Consider the following 17,114-nt stretch of genomic DNA (forward strand, 5'->3'; position numbering starts at 1 on the left):
TATTTTGATGGCTGAGGGAAGGGAAGGTCTCACAAGGAAACCTCTCCCAGAATTAATGAGAGCAAAGAATGTATGAGTGCTTCCTGTCAGCCACTTACAACTTGTCTTGAGTCCTACCCAGAAAGACCCCCTGGAGGGGCAAAACAAAGTTAGCAGAGAGAAACTGAAGGAAGTTCTGCATTCCCACAAGCCAAGGAAGGAATAACTTCCATCCAGAAGTGAGATGCATTCACCCATATCAAAGAAACTGTAATGGAGATATCCTCAAAGATGGCAAGAGGATGGATAAAGAAACCAGGACTGCAATGATTGGTCAGTTTTGAACGAACTTTAAGAGGAATGTTGCTAATAACTGACACACTATCAATCAAGGCCGTCTTACCTGTGTCTCTTCCCTAAGCTACAACCCTGGCGAAATCAGAAACAGTTGATGTGGAGTTAAGACCGGTTGGGAGAACAGCAAATCTAAAGGGACAGTGAGAGACAAACACAAAGTTGTTTATGATTACATTCCGTAGGTTGCGCTTGTTCAGGTAAACGTTATTTACTGGGAAAGAGTAGAATTGTTAGAAAAATATATGAATCTCTGTTAAATCTGGATTTCATATCAACAATGAATAATTTTTAGGTAGTGATAAAAATGTTGCATGGACTATCAGTATATTAAAGTATTCACTTTATCTGAAATTCAAAATTAGCTGAGGTTTCAGTATTTTCATCGGCTAAATCTGTCAGTCTTACATTCTTTGTACTACTTGATGCTTTTGGGATGGAAAATCTTCCTTGATATCAGAAGCACTACCCTTGCTTTCTTTTTATTGCATTTTCCTGGTATATTTTCCCATTCATTTATCTTTTAACCATTCTGGAACACTATATTTTTAGATGTGTTTCATGTAGACAATAAGAATTGTATTTTGATTTGTGTATTCTAATCAGACAAATCTTTTCTTACTGAGTTAAACCCATTTAGATTTATTAATATGGTTAATATGTTTGGTCACGTGCCATATTATGTTACCATTATGTGTTAATATAAAGTTACTTCAGTTTTTGTTTGGCCTTTTTCCTTTTTTTTTTTTTTTTTTTTGGTATTCTCTTGTTAAATAGAGAAGATTGTATTTTTTATTTTTAAAGTCCCTTATACTAATTATTTTTTGGCGCACTCTCTATGAGGTTGCCATGGTATTTCTATTGCTCTTAACCATTAGTTAATGCCCGGTGGCCAACTCCACATGGCTGTCCCCAGCAACTTCTTTTCAGGTGGAGTAGAGGAACAGAACATTGGTGCCAGAGAATCCACCTTTCCTTGTGTTTTCCTTATACCTAGATCGAACATACGTCCCATTTTAAAACTTTTCCTAAACATACCAGACTTGAGAATGCCATACATTTCCTGCCAAACCTGACTGATACACCAAGTAGGTAATTCATTAATAAGCAAACACACAAAACAAAAATCATCATAATAGGTGGCTACAAAGAGACAGAAGACAGATCACTGAATATAGAAGATAATTCTGAAATATTTCCCAAAACTCAAAGGAGGAGATAGAGATAAAATAAGAATAGTTAAAATATAAAGTATGCAGATCATAGAACTCTGTTATGTATGAAATCTGTATTTTTAAAAGAAAGAACAGAGACGGTAAAAAAAAAAATCATGAAATAAATAATAAGAAAGCTGACTTGAAGAAAAAAGAGGTTGCAAATCTAAATGGACACCAAGATCTAGGAAAAATATTGAGATCTTTCCTTAACTTGCTCTGGAAAATACTCTGTAGCCATGAGACTTACCATAGAGACTGATCATGAAACTCTTCCCAGCAAGTTCAAAGTCAATCGCATAATTCTTCAGCATGCCTCAAGATGAACTAGTAGTTCATCAGATTTGGAAGACTGGATGAAAGCTTCTTGCCAACCCCAAATTTAACATAAACTTTAAGGATTGAAAGACAATAAAATACTATTTCTCCAAATGTGCAGTCTGAAAAAAATGCAGCTGCCTGTGAAACAAAGACTCTATGTGACAAAAGTGTATATTAGGGTAATAACCCTGCCATCTTGGTTACTGTTTGTCAGTACCTAGCACCCTGTGACTGCTCAAAAAATATTCATTGAGGGAAGGAAAAGAACAGAAATGAGGCTGGCCTCAGAAATCTCAGTGACACTAAAATGTCAGAAGAAAACTGAGTAACATTTACAGAGGAAAAATAAATGTGACCCAATCACTCTATAGATAAAATCTTTCTCACAGGTGACAGGTTCAGAAAATGCCTTATCTAAATACCCTTCCTAAAGAAAAAATAATCATAGAAATATTTCATGCAAACAAAAATGTTTCAGAATAAAAATATATGTGTCAGCTCAGAGCATTATGTGTTATGATAGTAGTATAATTGTTATGTAGATTAATAAGCACAAACATTTTTATCCTAAGGAAATATTTAATAGTGAACACAAATGTTCAAGAAAGCAAAATTTAGTATATAGGAAAAAATAAGAACAATGACTAGAAACCTTTTTAAACTATGGCAGATTCATATAATAGATTAATGTGAAGTCATTAAAATTATATTTTTCAAAGACTATTTAGTAGCTTATGAAAAATGTTATAGTTTGATGTTAAATGAAATGAAGAGATAAAAAACTAGGTGATTTTGGTTTCAGACTGTGCTGTATACCATATTTTCTTAAGTTCCAAGGTACATGGATTTTCACATATTAATATCCTGGAAGAGACATCCGTTTTACAGTTGATGGGATCATTTAATGATTTAAATATAGTAATTTATTTATGACAAATTGAAAATAATAGAATTTGTTTACTTGAAATCATTGATCAGATCTCACTGATCTTTGTAATCCTTCCTCCATACACATGAATGTCAGTAAATTTATAATACTCCATGTGTAATGTTACTGCTAAATGACTGAAATAATTTGTGAATGAACATTCATTCCATCATATTTTTATGCTTCAAGAAATAATAAATACTTTAGCATCCAAATATTTTTCCACAATCACAAATAAGAGAATGGTGATTTTAATGGTAAAAAAAAAAAAAATACTAAATTTTTTTTTTTAAAAAAAGGAAAATGAAAACAGAATAGGGTATTTTCCTGAAGTGAAGGCTGTAAGCAGTGACTTTAAAAAATATCAGTGAATTGATAAAGGCTGTATTCATTTGTTCAACTCCAAATTTCACTGATTTTGTATTTAGCTGGAGATATGGACCCCAATCCTTCCAGAGACCATCAATTTTATTAATTCTCATGTTCTTTTTTCACTGCTGACTTTTTCCTGCACTATGCTATGTTTACAGCTATTGATCAGCAGAACTATAGGGAAGATTAAAAAGAATTTTTAAAACCTAAATCTTTTGCTGTTTTAAAGAGAACTTGTGTCTTTGAAGTCTAAAAGAATACTAATGCAAAGTAATGTCTTATATTAAATCACATTTTTCTTTACTATGCTTTCAAATCTGGAAGCATTATAGTCAAATGTCTTGTAATACATTGTCTTCCCATTATTTAATTGGGGGGGGGGAGGAAGCCATAAATATCCTCAGCTGTGAAGTCACATGTGGTTTCAATCACTCTTCTGTGTGGAAATCCATGGAGATGTTTAGTCTGCCCAAACTGCCTAGAAAGGTGATTAAAAATAAAAAATAAAAATCAATATTAGCATCTTGACATCTAACCATCAACATGTCAGATTTAATTTGAATTTACATTAAAAACATGTTGACATGGATGATTTGTTTTAGATTAAAGGATATTACCTTCACCCAGTTTTCTTAAGAAAAATACATGATGGCATATGACTTCTGATACGGAGTGGGTAGTGACTTCTCTATACTGTGTATACCATCTTATTAAAGTAAGGCTGCAATTAAAGCTAATTCTAGCTCATATAATTGTTTTCATGTTTAAGAAACATTAAACTCTTGAAATGGAGGACATGACAACATGCTTTGATTACAGAAGGCATCCTGCTGGAATAGAAAGAAGAGTTTCAGAGTTGATCAGACATAAGTATGTACCCTTGGGGAAGTTATGCAATTATTTTCAGTCTTGTTTTTTTCCATTTGCATATTAGTAGTGACTATACCTTCTCATAGGTTAGGGGTTGAAAATTAAATAAAACTCCACATGTAAAACACCTTACAACGTGCTCAAGCATCTTCAGGTTTCTTCCTTTTCTGAATACAGAGGCATTCAATTTGGAATAAAATTTCCTGAAGTTGTGACATTTCCTTCAGAAACAAATTGTTTATATTTTAACTAGATATTTAGGACGAAGCTATGAATTCAAACACAGTACATTCAACAAGCATAAACAGTCCAGAAAGTTCAGATTTAATCCGACAGGGCCCTCCTGTAGTTGCAAAGTTGTTGGACCACAAATAGGTAACTTAGTGTTCCACAAAGTGAACATTTAAATTAGAAATGACTTTTAAGAAAATTATAAAGCCTCAGTTTGTTTTTAGCTGTTCATAGTTGGGCCCCTACATGGTCATCTTTTGAGGTTTCCTTAGATCTTCCATAATTGCAGGTCAGAAATATACTACCACTGTGGATCAGCAACCTTGATCCATGCTCTTATTTTGACAAATGGGCTTTGGCACAAAGCTCTGTTTCTGAGAACTGGTTGGGTAGCTTTCCTGGTTTCTCAGGCCCCTCGGAGGAATGGAGCTCTGCCTGGCTTTTGTCAGTCTTGTTGTTGAACCCCGACTTGGTGGATACTAGTGTCCGGATACCTTCTGACAGAATTCACCAATCTTAGTCAACAAATTGCCCGTTTGTTTTCACTATCAAACCCTCCAGATTACCTGTCACAGTGGAATGCAAAATTGGAAAGACAGCTGATTGTCTTGGGCCTGGATTACTGACTCATGCGGTGAGCTAAAGCTGGTCATGCTGTTTTGGCATAACACACACCTTGCCACGTGGTTGTCAGGCAACTGTAATTCCTAAGTTAATACAAAAGCTTTTCTGATATCGTCATACAAACAGTAGAAAAGTGTCATTCAACAAATCTCACCAAAAGACTATAAAAAATTATAGTCAGAGAGGAAAATTATAAATTAAAAAATGGCATAAGTTCCAGGGAAGAATTGAAGGCCCTAAAAATGAACAAACTATCTTAGGAAATCAAAGTGGTCAGTGAATATCAAAATATGTTTAGTTTATTTTTACATTTAAAAAATGAGAAAAATCTTTAGCTGGCAGAGGGTATAGCTCAGTGGTAGAGTACATGCTTAGCTCTGATTGATCCTGGGTTCAATCCCTCGTATCTCCATTAAAATAAATAAATGAATAAATAAACCTAATTAAATATAATTACCTCTCCCCAGAACAAAAGCAAAACAAACAAACAGAAAAACAACAAAAAGATAAAATATTTTTTAAAATCTTTAGCTGAAACTTGATTGGGAAATAGTGAATGAGTGGTCAAAGTATGTTAAAGCTCTTCATGCGTTTAAATGAGACATAGAAGTGTTGAATCCTTTAAACATGTCTAAGAAATAATATATATGTTACCAAACTCAGTTAACATATGTGTTATATTACTCAAAAGCCAATAGTTGAAACAGGCAAATGTTGGTAGAAAAGAAAGCTGCTTTAATTAGAAATCTGGCAATCTAGGGAGCAGGTGGACTCATGTCCCAAGACCAGTTCTGAAGATTTTGCTTGGCCATGACAATTTTGAACAGGGAAAAGGGGAATCAATCTCAGTTAATCAGTAAGGTAGGAGGTCAGATTCTTCATCATTTTTCCATCACAACAGGACTGTGTGCAGTCCCAGTGACTTCTTTTGATCTCCCTTTGGTTGCTATCTTGCCTATGTGATCTGCCTGCAAATTTGCTAAGGAGTTAGCTGGGGGTTGATAATCAGTCATTCTTTAACCACTTAATTCTTCATTCTTACTCTTTTAATTGACAGATTAGACAAGGCATTGTGTACATTCAGTAGAGCAGAAGTCAGGAGTCGGTTATGTTACCTAGTGATTTCACTTTTATAATTAAGGTTGAAAGGGAACATAAATGGATAAATAGAAAAGGGCAAAAGAGCTTTACAAATCCCTACTTGCCAGATATCTTTCCAGTTCTGTAGGACTGGGTGAAGGTCCATCTTCTGTAACTTCTTCACGCTGACACAGGGCACCATACTCTTAGAGTGGAAGATGTCCACATGTGTCTGTAGCATTTCTTTGCTGACAACTTTAATTGCCTGCTTACATATACAGGCAGAACAAGCTATAATTATTTTGATGACCACAGAATTATAGATTATTATGAGCAATAATGATAATCCCATTCTCATGAGGCCAGTTCTTGAATTGTGCTGGCCAGAGACTCAGTGCTGCTCAAGATGGAATAGCTTATGTCATGGCTACAGTCTGGTCACCATGCAGTTAGCTTTTTCCCTCTGGTGGAAATTATAATACCTGCAAAGCAATTCAGGAATTGCATCAGACACTGAGTCTCTGAGTCTATTGTCTTACTCACTAACTGCTTGAGCCTGCTCTTTTGTGACTCAGGAAGGCCTGGGAGACATCAGCTTTTCTACAAACAAGAGATATGGGACATGGAGGGGCCTTTGTACCTGGGTGGGAGTGGGGCCCTGGGGGGGGGGTAGTCCTGCAGTGATCTGCTTGGTTCCATATACACATGTGTGTAAAGGATAGCTTCCTGAATATATTGCTGAATATAATTTATCACCTAAAGAAAAAATACTTTTTAAAAAATTATATCAGTTCAACAGAAGTAAGAGAAGACTAAAATTAGAACCAATAAATCAGATGTGTATACATTAAGTTGTTACCTTACTAGAGGAAAAAAAAAGTCTAGATATATGATCTTTAAAAGAGGTATGTTAAATGCAAAACCATTCAGAAAAGTTGGATGTAAGAGATAAAATACATTGAATTGGTAATCAAATGTTGTATGACTGAGAGAACTCAGGTCAGCAAATTTCCCAGGCAGTTTAAATCAAATGAATTCAAACTTCATAGAATTGACAATTTTCACTTATGAAAGTATTTCTGATAAATCCTCCTTTTTTTTTTAAATAAATGGAACAAATACCATATTAATCATAAGACTTTTGAAGTTTGCATTAGTCACTCCATGATTAAAGTCTTCCATCACTGCTGTTCAGCATTACCTTAGAAGATATGGTAGCCAGGGAGAAAGAGAGAGAGAGAGAACACAAGAGAGGAAGAGAGAAAGGGAGGGAGGAAAGAAGGAAAGAACGAAGGAAGGAAGGAAGGAAGGAAGGAAGGAAGGAAGGAAATGTGAAATGAGAAAAATAAAAAATGAAAAGACAAAAATGAAAATTTGTCTATCTGTCTGTCTGTCTGTCTGTGTATCTATCTATCTATCTAACTATTGTATTGTTGTCTACATAGAAAATCCAAGACAATCAATATTCAGACCATCATTCAGGTAAAATTAATAGAAATTCAGCAAAGTTACTAGGTAGAAAACAAAAATCCTTACATAAACATAGCTACTTAAAAGTAAAAGTCCTTAACATATAATAAAAATAAACATTTAGAAAATTTTAAAAATGATGTTCATATCAGCAATAAAATCTATATCAAAATTAAAAATAAAATTTAACAAAGTGATATCAAAAGAGTAAAAATAAATCAACATGCATGAAAATAGACCTAAATGAAAACAGAGTTGTACCATGTCCATGGTTAGAAGATATCAAACTATAAAAGAAGTACAAAAGAAATAATTAAGTATTAAACTCAAGAAACTGGACATAGAAAGGAATAAACAAAAAGGAAGGAGAAAGAAGAGACTTAAAGATAAAAGCTGATATTCCAATAAGATATAACCCCTTCCACGTCATAAACATAAATTTACAATACAATCGCCAGTGTTTTAATAAAATGTTATCTATGAAATTTGACTGAAAGTTATCTATGAAATTGACTGAAAACTTGGATAGAATACAACTAGAAGAACTTGAAAGTTTAGTAAATGATTTATCCCCTTCAGAAATCATCAAATAAAGATGATTTCTTTAGAAAATAGTATCAAATAGATCATTTCTGTTATCAAAAATCCTTTGAATACTGAAAAAGATGAACTTCTTAAGAAATTAGCACAAGTTCAGGGTACTTTTACGCACTGTCCATGCAAGGGTAACACCGATAAGGAAATTACATAGATGTGCTTTTCAGTTGTACAATCTACTTACCTCAGAAACTATTTGAAGGTTTATGTTTAAAATTCATACTTCTAGTCTCTAAGTCACTTCTGCAGAATCAGAATCTTTGAGATGAGTACGGATGTATAGGTGGGCATGTGTGAAGCTAAAGAAGCTATATCCTTAATAGGTTTGCTACATGATTTCGATGCATGTATACTGAATTTTAGAACCACTGCCATAAACCAATTTAAGTAGTGAATATAGCAATACATATTCTATAAAATGTAAGAAAATCACATACAGAATAGAAACGACTCTGAAAGAACATATTAAAAACATTGGCAGTAATTATCTCTGGCTATGCTTTGAGCAATTCCCAAAGAACTCTAAGAAATCATCCATTCTTTGCGTGGGGTATAATATTAATATAATCTACAATGTTATTATTAGCCAGTTGTAAGTTGAGACTTGGAAAACACATTTTTACATTGGAATTTTATTTATAAGTATTGATTTTAATTTGAAATGTCTACTGTAGACCGAAAGAAAACATTCTTGCATTTCAACAAACTGAGGTTATATTGGGGAGAAAAAATGTTGGCATTGTGGACCTTAAAATATGCCAGATAAGATTTTTTTCATTACTATTTTGTAGAACTAGTATCAATAGTGATCTGTGTAAACTGAATTAAGTTAATTCTGTAGCAGAAGAATAACCAAAATGACATTTAAATGCCTCTTCCAGTTCCAATTTTTAAAATTTCCCATTATGTTTAAAGTCTTAGCAGCAAATGAGAAATCTGTATATGTTATTCACTGGATTTAATTTTTTTTGTAATGAAGGAGAACATTTTACATTTTACCAGGAAATAACTATGCTGAACACTTCCCTGACCAATGATTTCAAATTCTGCTTCATGTGTCTCCAATGCAGAGTTTATGTATGAATATGCTTATATACCTTGATGATTTAGTCAGTGGTTGAATCTGTTATAAGAAGAATTGATAATGTTCTCTGAACTGTCTGCTATGTGCCATTTACATCAACTGGGCATGTTAGCCAAAACTGTATTCACTTTTTCTTGTTACCCCATTATTCTTTGTTAACTGAGTAGCATACTTTCTTGAAATATTTACATACTTTACTAACAAAGTTTGGTATAGTTTCCTTCCATCTTGCACATTATAATCACCTACTGTGTGATGAATCACTCTAGATAACCCACTTTGTGAATTGTCATCTTGACAACAAGGGGTTAGATAAGCTTGCAATTTGGGTGAGGTCACTGGAGAGTTCAAGGTTGGGAGGTGGAGGATATTTATTTACCTAAAATCACAAAGATGTTTGGAATATTAGAGAGGGTTAAAAGAGAAAGCCAATATCATTTTGGCTTGACAAATTGCTTTTTGGACTTTAAATTCCTTAGAGGAATGATTATGTTGGCACTTAAAAATTTAAAAAAATGAGAACATGAAGGATTGTGAAGAAAAAAAAAGATTGGGAAATAGGAAGAGGCAGATTATTCTATTTTAGGGCGAGGTTGTGGTTATAAAAAGAATGAAAATGACAATGCCCAATGAGATTCTCTAGAGGGCATGACGGTACTGCCTTTATGAGCAGAGACAAGATTACATAACACTGTACTGGTGAAAGATTTGCAGAAAAAGTCTCTTGAGTGTACATGAGCTTCCTCATGATAATACATATGTTTATATGTGCAATTCCCTCCTTTCCTGTTCTCAAATATCCAACACAATTGTGTCATGAATCCACCTGGAGAGGCAAATGCCAAAACAGCCAATGAGAACTGTCTAACCAACAAGTATGCTCATCTAACAATATGCTAGGTGATTATTGTATCACAGTTGTATGTATGGCATTAATTTTTTTTTGAGGGGTAGGTATTTAGATGTATTTATTTAGTTAGTTACTTTAATGGAGGTACTGGGGATCGAACCCATGACCTCGTGCATGCTAAGCATATGCTCTATCACTGAGCTATACCCTCCGCCCCTTTTTGGGGGAGAGGCATTTAAATTAATAAATTAGCAGTAGTCAGGAAGGTATAAATTACTATAAGCCAGGCATTTTACATAAATTTTCTCTAATTCTTACAATAACACTAAAATGTAAGAATTATTTTCCAAATTTTATAGATCTGCTCAGAGAAGCTAAGTAATCTGCTTAGGATCACACAGACAATGTGGTAATATTCAAATTCATATCTGCCTTTTACCGACATCTGTGTGTGCTCCATTTCTCCATATTGGCTCACCACTTAAGCAAATTATTCCATCAATAACATATTTAGTATTCAAGCTTCTTGATACTCAATAAATTTATCAGGTGCCTGCAATATCATTCAATTCTGTCATATATTTCAGAATCTGAAATGAACTTTCAGAGAATTATTAGCAGTCATTTAAAGCAATGCATTCCAAAATATACACTTGATTGTTCATAATTCAAACCAATGCCTTCCATTAAAAAACTATTATAGGCAATGAAAAGAATCAACATTGGCCTTTTAAAGCTAACATGCATAAATATAAAATAAACATCATTAGATCACTATCAGATGGAGAATACAATCTTAGTGAATATAACTGAAGAGCAGAGCAATGTCCAAATCACATATGAGCTCGTAAATCATTTAATTTCATGATTTTCTTAATGTTTTAACCACATGCATGTAGCCGATCACACGTCACAATCCTGATTTTCAAAGGTACTCTTTTTCTATCTATACTATTAAACCCAAATCTTAAAATTAGGATTAGACCTTTATTAATGTTCAACTCACACACGAGATTGTAAATATTTTTTTCTCATATTGCCGTGTATGTCTAGTCACTAAACCAATTGAGCTGGGGGATAGACGTAAGATTAGTAAAGTTATCAAAAGGAATGAGCCCCTGGATATCTGCTTTCAAGAAAAGTGTTGAATTTGTTGTAATCATCTGTTTTCTTGACTGTAATTATTATATTGTTTATTAAAAAAAACAAAAAAAAGAAAAATCTTCTATAATCCTATTCCCAAAGATAATTTTCCATGCAATGGTTTTCACCCGTGTATCTCAACATGCACTCCTGAATGTGCACTCCTGCTTTTATAGAGTATGTTCAATAGCATTGTTCTAAAAGCTTTGTCTCAAAATCACAAAAAGTCAAATGATGGAATAGGATCTCAGCATTAGTGGAGATGGAAACAATCGGACAGATGTGGGTTTATTGTAGGGGTAGAAAGACAAGACTTACTAATCACTTGGAGGATAAAGAAAGTAAAAGAACCAAGTATAAACCTCAGGTTTCTGGTTTAACTATATGTTTATGGTATTCTCAATTACCAGGAGGGGGAAGTCTGAATTAAGTGGTGAAAGCAGGTGACAGGATGGAAATTTAGATATCAAATGAGGTGAGAGGCATATAGTAGGAAATAAGAGTTTAGGGCTCAGAGAAGAGAAATAGGTTCAAGATGTAAATTTGATGGTCATCTGCATTTGGATGGCATGAAAATGTGAAAAAAAATCAATGATATTAACTTGGGTAAGAATGTAGAGAAAAGAAGAAGTGAAATTGGCAAAAGACCCTGAGAATAAAGGGCTAGAGAAAAAAAATAATAAAAATTGGAAGAGAATATCTTCATTAAAGCAAGAAAAGGAGCATTTCAAAGCCTCTAATCACTGCCCATTGTTCCTGTGAAGAACAGAGAAGTCTGGATCAGATTTAACAACACTGAGCTTGTAATTAACGATCCAACACACACCGTTTCAGCATAGCAGACACTATACTGGTGTGACTGAAGAATGAATGAGTGATTTTATTTTGGGCCATATTATAAACTAGATAACACGAAGGCATTCTCTCTTCTGATGCCTATGAAAGAAAGACCTTCCCCTGGAGGTGGGTGTGAGGGTGTTGGCTGTGTAGGGTGCCATGGTCCTGGCTTGAGGCATGTGCAGCAGCCTAGTCTCTGTGCAGCTCCATCAGCTGAGGTCAGTATTGGTGACAATCGCAGGCAACCTCAGTGGCCAAGCCTGTGGACAAGGACTGCTGGGCTTGGTGGCAAAGGTTGCTCTCAAGATTCTTAAAATCACATCTGTAAAATGCCTTTCTTATGTAAGATAACATATATACCAATTTTGAGGACAAAGAGGGATACAGACATTTAAAGGGGCCATTATTTCATATTCCAAGCTAGTTGATTTAATTTGCCATAATCTTAAGCAGAATGGTCATATCTATATTAATGAATTATTTGTGATTGTCTTTATTCTTACTGTTATTGCCTGATTTTGGTATCAAGTTTACAGCGGCCTCATGTAATAAGTTAGACAGTCTTCCCTCATTTTCTATTACATAGATGATGCGTATATTAAAATGACGTGTTTCTTTGAAATTTCTTGAAAATAAAACCTGGTTGTAATATTTTCTAGGTGATATGTTACTCAGGTGAAAATATTTTTGACTTTCTCTTACTTCAGGCTTTGTATTTATTCTATCTCTATATTTATTCCTGAGTTAGTTACAGTAAGTAAAAATTTTCTAGGAACTCCTACATTTTATCTAATTTTTAGAACTTAGGTGTAAAAGTTGTTCATTGCGAAGCACCTTTCTAATCATTGGCTTATTTCTAGTTATGTTATCCTCCCCCCACTAAAAAAAGAAAAGACTTTATTCTTTGTCTTACCTGAAAGACAACATTACAGACAGGAGACAGAGTGTGCTGTGAAGTGAAATACTTCAAAGGATTTATTTAGGAAAAGAAAAGTGCACCTCCAAGAAGGAGAGGCGGGCTGATCCAAGGGAGGAAAATAAGCAGTGGTCTTTGCCTTTTCTCTTACACACTTGCTTAGATGTGATCTTTTGATTAATTGATGGCTCTTACCCCCGGAATGCCTAGTCATGTTTGTCCTCTTTGCACATGACTTTGCCTATGGTACACACAGACCCATGGGGGCGCCTAAATCACAATGTTAATTATATTACAATGAGAATTGGGTCATGTCTGCTTTTTTTGTTTTTGTTTTTGTTTTGTTTTGTTTTCATTACTGTGCAGTTGTGGCTGTCAGGTTCTAACTGGTTTCTTGCTGGCACTCGTTTAGAAGAAGTCAAGTCCCTTGACACTGGAGGCAGGTTTAACACCGTCTTCTAGACCGTCCTCCCCCTCCTCCAACTATCGGCCCAGTACTCCCACTTATCTAACTACCTAACACTTATGTGTCCTTTTTCATTATTATTTATTTATTTATGCTTCTCTGCTTTTATTCTCAATAAATTTTACCACTGTTTCACTTATTTTGTTAGCTTTTCAAATAACCACTTCTAAACACTGCTCATTCTCTCTACTATATTGTTTTCTTCAATTTTGCTCATATATTTAATGTGTCTTTATTTTTGATTTCTATGGGCTTATTCTGTGTTTTTCCTAAAATCTGAGTCTAGACATTTAGCTTATTAATTTTGTCTGTGTTCTTTTTAAATATAAACATGTCATGCTCTGAATTTTCCTCTAAGTTACACTTTATTGCATGTCATAATTATTTCATTTATCTTAAAGTGATAATGATTATTCTGCAATACAGTTTTGCTAGGTACAGAATTACGGGTTGATAATGACTTTGGTTCATAACTTTGAAGACTGGTTACAATTGCCTATTTGTTTCTTTTTTGCTATCAAGAAGTCAGTTGTCAGTCTAATTGCCATTGCTTTACAGGTGATTTGATTTTTTGTTATTTATCTCTCTTCCTCTCTGGCTTCAAGTTTAGATTTTCCCCAATGCTTTGCAATTTTGTGCAATATTTTTGGAATGATTTTTTTTCCATGTAAATTTTACTTATTTATACTATGGTCTTATTATGCATTTTTATTTATCTTTTGATGAAGGTATTTCACTAGTTTTAAACAATTTAAAAAAGACTCAACATCTCTTCATATATTACTTCTTTATTATGTCCTTCTGAGACATCATAGTGATGATTAGAAGTTTTATTCTGCTCTTTTATGTTTATTTATTTATTTATTACGTCTTCTTGACTCTAATGAATTCTGGGTATTCTTCTCTGTGGTCTAGTTCACTAATTTTCATTTTTAGCTTAACTCATCCATTGTTAAACCACCTAGTTTTTTCATACTCATAATTATATTTTGTTCCAAGAGTTGTATTTGATAATTTTTCAAATATCTTTGGCCATTTATCATAGATTCTCGCTGCTTCATCAATTTTGGTATTTCTCTTTTCATATGGTAATAACTCTGAATCCATTTATTTTGCATTTTAATCTGGAATCTGTTGTATTTTAAATCAGTTTGTATCCTGAGTCAGTTTATTTTCTTGCTGAATCTCACTCGTTTCCTTGTTTTTTTCCTAAATTTTTTTATTGTTAGTGCAAGTTTGTTTCATCAAACTCATAGGAATCCCTGCAGCCTAAATGATGCTCTCATCCCTGCTTCTTCCAGGATTCATGGTGCTGCTATTCATGTGGGGGCCATTTTTGTACCATTTTAGTGTCCCCAGTTTAGTGGAGGAAGGTAAGAAAACGTACAGGTGTTGCATTTTGCCACTGACTACAGCTCAGTCTTTGGATAACAATGGGTATTATATAAATACTTTCCCTCAGGATCGCCTAACTTCACATGTTTTTACTGCTCGCTGCTCAGATATCATTCCTTAATGCTTTTGGGAAAGAAGGTTGAACTTTTCTTAAATTCCTGCAAGCCATAATATGCAATGAAACTCTGCTTCATATGGAGGCTAATTACAAATTTGAAGTGAGAGAGACTTTGAATGTTTAATCTACCACATAATCAAAAGTGCAAATTTTTTTAAATTATTCACTTTTTAAAGAAACCATTCTCTTTTCTATTAATATATCTAATTAATATGACTATTTAGACAGCACTCATCTTTTCTAAATCTTAAATAAGTTACAAGATGTCTTAGGTTTTAGGCATAGAATTTGTTTCAAAGGTGTTTTAGCTATGAGAGCAGAAGGGTTCTCTTTTTAAACCTCATTTACTGATGCTGAAAGTTTTTTAAGAATTGTATTTCAATTAATTAGTTTTATATTGTCTTTGACTAGGGCAAATTGACTTTTATTCTTAAGGCAATATAAATAGTTGTAACTTTTTGTTCTTTACTGTGTTAAAATTATTGAAACAGAAGAAAATTAGACTTTATGGTTGGGTGTTATGTGTTAAAGGGCAATGGAGGAGTTAAATTAAATATCATATAAAATATAGACTCTCTTTTCTTCAGTTCAGTGCCCATGGATTTGCTGATATAAAATTTCATGGAGATATATATTTTGTAGATTTTATATTTCCTTTTTAAAATTCTCTTGATAAAACTGAAAGCATGTGTATTAGCTCTTACAGAGAAGAAAATCAATGTAGGCCATATAAATTACAGCATCTGATAATAGCCTGATACATTGGTACTCCATCATTCTTTTATCTAATTCTACTTTTGAGGAAAATAAATTATCTAGGTTGCTGAAATATTTGATCATAGCTAAATTTGCTTTTCTGGCTCTGTAAAGTATGCAGCAGACCTTACAGAAAAAGACTGTACCTATGACTAAATATTTGTGCACTGAAAATAAAAACATGCCAAAAAACTTGAATTGAGTAAAGTACACAGCTTTTTAGACATTTTAGGCTCATTTAACTCTCAAAATCAGTGCTTTCTCTTTCTTTTTAAACACTTTCCAGTTGTTAATCTCATCAGTGAATACAATTTAAAACTGTTTAAGAGAATAATTTGATATCAGGATAACTTTCATTTGCCTTTCATTGATACTAAAATTTCAAATCATGGCATAAAATGTAGCTGCTTTTAGAATTTTCCTATAGATAAAAATATCAAGTAAGACTGTCTCAATCACATAGAAGCCGTACTGATTCATTATTTCATGAAGTAAGCATGTCCCTAAACTATTTCTAATGTGACCTTGTAAACACTATTTTGCTTTTCCATATCCAAGATATCATGAAAAAGAAAAAAAACTAATTGCCTTAAGTATTTAACATTAAAACTATATTTAATCAGAAATCTCTAATATACTTCTAAAATATTGTTCATCTTAAGAAAAGTAAGAAGTCATTTGGAATCATGAGAAACCGTAACAAATCTGTGATAACTGAGGGAATGAATTTTAAGAGATTATTCAAGACAGTCTTTTATTTTTTTCAGATGCATAGTTGCTTAAAGCACTTACAAGTACTAATTTGAAGTTTTTCCTTAGATAAAATAGATTTTCATATGGAATTTTTTTTGCATACAAATAATTTTTATGTTAAAAATCTATAAGGTAGTATACATGGAAGTGGTCATTTCCTGGGTAAATTAGTTTATCCTATTAATTTGCTTAGAATAATACTTATTTCTAAGATGAAGTAAGAGTATGTGTGTTTGTGTAAATTTTAGTTCAGTCCTGTTCAAACAGTTATAGATGATGAAACAATGGCATTTGAATCAATATGTTCTGTGTCATATTTCTGTTGATGTCTTTTAATAATAATTCACCCCAGAGGCTACAGATTGACAAGAGGTGCTTTTAAATCCATTGCAGTGGTATTTATTACACCGAAGTTGACATAAAAGTTGTATTGAATGATACATGTTTATTGCCCTTTTAAAATCAAAAACCTGCAAATTCATCACAGAATGTATAGCTAAAAACTAAACTTCAGGATTTTTATTGAAAAATATATCTTTTAAATGTAGTGTTAAAAGGTTTTGGCCTGAATGAAAGTCAATATGTTATGCAAGAAAATAATTATACTTATTTGGCTATTCTTCATATCTAAAAAGTTTTTAGTTTCTCACTAGCACAGAGGATTTATTTCCACATAAACACTACAGCAAATATCTGCTAGCATATGTAGCTCTTCATATTCTTTTACTTTTGGGGTAATAGAAAAAGTAAGATGAG

The sequence above is a fragment of the Camelus bactrianus genome, chromosome 16, assembly GCF_048773025.1.
Source record: "Camelus bactrianus isolate YW-2024 breed Bactrian camel chromosome 16, ASM4877302v1, whole genome shotgun sequence".
Classification (NCBI taxonomy): domain Eukaryota; kingdom Metazoa; phylum Chordata; class Mammalia; order Artiodactyla; family Camelidae; genus Camelus; species Camelus bactrianus.